At 38.3% G+C, this 5,315-nt stretch overlaps 1 pseudogene; it reads left to right on the top strand.

Annotated features, from left to right (window-relative positions):
* The first annotated feature begins 500 nt into the window (after positions 1–500).
* Positions 501–5,315, top strand: part of LOC137641243 (DE-cadherin-like) — a 123,499-nt pseudogene continuing 118,684 nt past the window's right edge.

Raw genomic sequence — 5,315 nt, 5'->3', positions numbered from 1 at the left:
CAGTACAGACTTGTCTATTTACAGGAGCATTATTTAAATGAAAATTAAAAAAATTCAGTACTGATTTTTCAATTTACAGGAGTATTTTTTAAATGAAAAGCAATAAGAAATATTCCAGTACAGACTTTTCAATTTAAAGTTGTATTTTTTAACTGAAAAAAAATAAATATTTTTTTAAATGTTCTACTTAGTTAAGAAAGCAAATCTTACATCTTTCGCCATCAAATCTTCCCACCCGTTGAATATATGAATATTTCATAACGCCTTACAAGAAACAAACAACAATTTATGTTGGAGGTAATGCTGTTTGGAACACTCCCTCTGAGGAAAGTCTAAATCAGGCATTCATAAAAATTATAAATGCAAATTCTCTTCCCTAGTAGACCCACAATTTTAGGCAGTGGGTACTTGAACGATGTTCCCAAATGAGAGCCAGACTCCAATTTAGTCCTCCACTCTTGAAGAAAACTTGCAACTTACCTTAGGTACCTTGTGCCTATATGACAGCGGGTCACAAAGAAACCTATAAGGTTGTGGTGGGCGATGTGGTAACGTCCCTTACTGGTGAACGCCAGACTGGGGTTCGAGTCCCGCTCAAACTCGTTGGTCTCTTTGGTTGTTGCAAGGATGGGGGTTTTGGAGAGGCAATAGGTCTATCTGTTAAGTCATCTGCAGCTATTGCCTGGCCCTCCTTGGTCCTAGCTTGGATGGAGAGGGGGCTTGGGAGATAATCATATGTATATATTGTCTGTCTCTAGAGCATTGTCCTGCTTGATAGAGCAGTGTCACTGTCCCTTGCCTCTACAATTCATGAGCGGCCTTTTAACCTTTAATCCTTTAAATAAAAGCCAAATTCCAATGAGCTTTAAGCCTCCAACCTTGAAGAAAACTTGCATCTTACCTTAGGAGTCTATTGCCTGCGTGAAAACAGGTCAAAATGAAACCTATAAACTAAAGTAATGCGTTGTGGTATCCTAATGGAAACGTCCTTGTATACCAACCGTGTGTCACACGATCGTACATAAATTATTTTGTATATATTATGCTTGTATCTGCGCTCTTCCCTCACACTAAAAAGAGCGCAGATACAAGCATAATATATACAAAATAATATATGTACGATCGTGTGACACACGGTTGGTACATGTACCAACCGTGTGTCACACGATCGTACACCTGCCTAGCGTTCTGCTAGAATCGGGGTCGAGACCCGCTTAAGTTCAATAGCTTCTTTAGTGTTTGTAACCTCACCATCCTTGTGAGGTAAGGATATAGTTCAGGGGAGCATATATGTCTACCTGCTGAGTCATGATCAGCCATTGCCTGGTCCTCCCTGGTCCTAGCTTGGACGGAGGGGGTCTTGGTCGCTGATCATATGCATACATGGTCATTATCTTGCTAGGACATTGTCTTGCTAGGGCGTTGTCACTGTCCTTTGCCTCTGCCATTCATGAACTACCTTTAAACCTTAAGGAGAATTCGACATAACGCTACCAAAAAAGAGGACGTATGTGTTCTAATAAATTATGACTGAAATGAAAGATGAATGGCCATACATTAAATGGCGTAATGTGTCTTACGTGTACGCATACGAAGTTGAAGAACTAACCATAAAACATTCATTTTCTCCGTATTCTCTTCATCACGCATCAATATCCGATACGCTCAGAAAAGTACCTCGTGTGTTGCTTTGCAACATTTATCGCCTCATACGAGTGTCCATAGTGGAAAGAGATTTTCAGCTAATGTGGACCAAAAATTGTTACACACATTCCAACGCTGTTTTGGTGAAAGTTTCCCATCCGTCGTATTACTGAAAATGTGAGGGTTTTTTTTAGAATGCGGAAGTCCAAGGCTTGTTGGGGGTGCCTCTATTTTTGTCGACATCAAGGAGAAATCCATTCGTGGGAATTCTGAGAGAGAGAGAGAGAGAGAGAGAGAGAGAGAGAGAGAGAGAGAGAGAGAGAGAGAGAGAGAGAGAGAGAGAGAGGAGGGTTATTTAAAACTTATACTTTTGAGAAAAATTAAGTAAGATGTAGAATTGGAGAAAATTAGAGCTGTTTTTTGAGTGATCAACGAGAAATCCTTTTGTTTCAAATATGAGAGAGAGAGAGAGAGAGAGAGAGAGAGAGAGAGAGAGAGAGAGAGAGAGAGAGAGAGAGAGAGAGAGGGAGGGTTTTGCTTAAAACGTATACTACTGAAAAAATAAAGTGAGATGTAGAATTGAAGAAAATTAAACCTGGTTTCTTTTGAGTGATCAACGAGAAATCCATTCGTGGAAATTCTGAGAGAGAGAGAGAGAGAGAGAGAGAGAGAGAGAGAGAGAGAGAGAGAGAGAGAGAGAGAGAGAAAGAGAGAGAGAGAGAGAGAGAGAGATGTGTTAGTTAAAACGTATACTGCTGACAAAAATAAAGTGAGATGTAGAATTGAAGAAAATTAAACCTGGTTTCTTTTGAGTGATCAACGAGAAATCCTTATGTTTCAAATATGAGAGAGAGAGAGAGAGAGAGAGAGAGAGAGAGAGAGAGAGAGAGAGAGAGAGAGAGAGAGAGAGAGAGAAATGCATTAGTTAAAACGTATACTACTGACAAAAATAAAGTGAGATGTAGAATTGAAGAAAATGAGACCTGGTTTCTTACGACTGAACACCTTCAATAACTCGCGAGCAATGTGTTATGCCATATAATTTGCCTCACGATGTATTACCGAATGAAGACAAAGAACTTGTGTTGTATCAAGAAGAAGGAAAAAACTAGAAGATAACACGACAAGAAAAAGTTCCCGCGTGATGAAAAACAATTCAAGCGATTTTTATGATTTTCCTTTACTATCGTGCTAAGCAACCCGTAATCCTCCATTCTTGTCAATATTACCGCATAAGTAAAAAAAAAACAAATGTATAAAAGGAGAAGGTTGACGATTTACGTTGAACGAGAGAGAGAGAGAGAGAGAGAGAGAGAGAGAGAGAGAGAGAGAGAGAGAGAGAGAGAGGAGTACTTTTATCACATTATCACTATTATTATTATTATTATTATTATTATTATTATTGTTATTATTATTATTACTAGCTAAGCTACAATCCTAGTTGGAAAAGCAAGATACTATGAGCCCAAGGGCTCCAACAGGAAAAAATAACCCAGTGAGGAAATGAAAACAGGAAAGGTATAAACTATATTAGAAATAGTGAACAATTAAAATAATATATTTTTAAAACAGCAACATCAAAACAGTTATTTCATTATAATCTATAAAAAGAGACTTTATATCAGTCCGGTCAACATAAAAACATTTCCCGCTAGTTTGAAGTTTTCGACTCTGTCATCTATGAGAATTGGTACGCCTGGTCATGTTTTAGAGTTTGTCCAACACCTGTTATTTTTAGCATGTAGTAATATTGATCGTAGTCAGTCCGTGATCCCCCTCCCCCACCCTACCCCTCTCCTTCCATATTTATCTCTCTATCTATCTACTGTATATTATTATTATTATTAAATGCTCAGCTACAACCCTAGTTGGAAAAGCAGAATGCTATAAGCCCAGGGGCCCCAACAGGGAAAATAGCCCAGTGAGGAAAGGAAACAGGGAAAAATAAGATATTTTAAGAACAGTTAAAACATTGAAATAGATATTTCCTATATAAACTATAAAAACTTTAACAAAACAAGAAGAGGAGAAACTAGATAGAACAGTGTGCCCGAGTGTACCCTCAAGCAAGAGACTGTTTCTCTGTCTAGCTATTAATCATATATTTCATATATTACCATATACTTATATACTTGACGGATGGGCACAACACTCTGGCTCAGAAAATGCTCAGGGGGTGAGGTTACTATTATCATTACTTGCTAAACTATAAACCAAGTAGGAAAATGAAGATGCTATAAGCCCAAGGTCTCCAACAGTGAAGATAACCCAGTGAGGATAGGAAATAAGGAAACAAATAGAATAGTGTGCTTGAGCGTACCCTCTAGCAAGAGAACTCTAACCCAAGACAGTGAAAGACCATGGTACAGGGGCTATGACACTACATTAGATTAAAGAACAATGGTTTTATTTTTTAGTGTTCTCTTAGAAAAGCGAAAGGGTCTCTTCTACCCTTACTAAGACGAAAGTAATCACTGAACAAATATAGTTTATATAGGAAATATTTATATCAATGTTGTTACTGTTCTTAGAATATTTTAGTTTTCCTTGTTTCCTTTCCTCACTGGGCTATTTTCCCTGTTGGGGCCTCTGGACTCATAGCATCCTGCTTTTCCAACTAGGGTTGTAGCTTAGCATTTAATAATGATAATAGTAGGTAACCCTACACCCTAAACCCTTTTTCTTTAACCAGTCAGGTGGCTAGACAGGGTTGGGTGACTTTGAGTGGATAGTGATTTAGCGGCCTACCAGGCGTGAGTTGATTAATTATTATTCCATTGAGCCATTTGGCTATGCTGATTGATTCCTACTCATATGTAGAATATTTGTAGGCTTATTTGAATGGGGGGAGATCCAGCACTTGTGTGAGATTGAAAGACCACAAGAAACACAGTTCCTTCCGGAATTTCAGTCATTACCTTCCTTCAACTAGTTAATATATATTTTCTGAATATATATATATATATATATATATATATATATATATATATATATATATATATATATATATATATACACACACATTTAACTCATCATGTACATGAATTCCTATCTAAGTAGGGATACTTTAATGTGGTGAAAGAGTTAGTGTAATGCCATGATCAGCAAAGCTGTACTAGTCAGGGCCACCCATACTAGATTGGTTTGCTGTGAGCGATCAGACTAATGTCTACCACCATTACCAATCCGCCGTGGCCATATTGGTTCTGATTTCTGAGGCCTACCTTTCCCCGAGTTAACTTCAGGGCATATCCCTCTGCCGTAGCGGGCAAGTCGGGAACTAGGGGGAGGCTTATCCTGATTTTTTTTTCTGGTCGTAACTGGGAGATTCACAAACCTGCTGAGAAAGTGGGTCGTGGTAAGTAAAGTTAGGAAAAAAACAAGGTACTAAGAATTTCTTTTTTTCTGAATATACATTTAATTTAACCTATCATTTATATGAATCTCTTTCTGGGTGGGGATACCTTAACGTGATGAAAGGGTTTGTGTATCGCCATGTTCAGCAAAGCTGTACTAGTCGGGGTTACCGTACAACGTTGGTTTGCATCAAACGAAAGTCTCTCACCATTACTAATCCGCGGTGGCCAGCGTGGTATGAAAACTGGCCAAATCCCAGACATGAATAAGGACATTTCAGAGGCCTTTTTCCTAGAGTGAACTAAAACCGGCTT

The sequence above is a fragment of the Palaemon carinicauda genome, chromosome 5, assembly GCF_036898095.1.
Source record: "Palaemon carinicauda isolate YSFRI2023 chromosome 5, ASM3689809v2, whole genome shotgun sequence".
NCBI classification, from domain to species: domain Eukaryota; kingdom Metazoa; phylum Arthropoda; class Malacostraca; order Decapoda; family Palaemonidae; genus Palaemon; species Palaemon carinicauda.
This window is presented reverse-complemented; position numbering and strand designations above follow the sequence as displayed.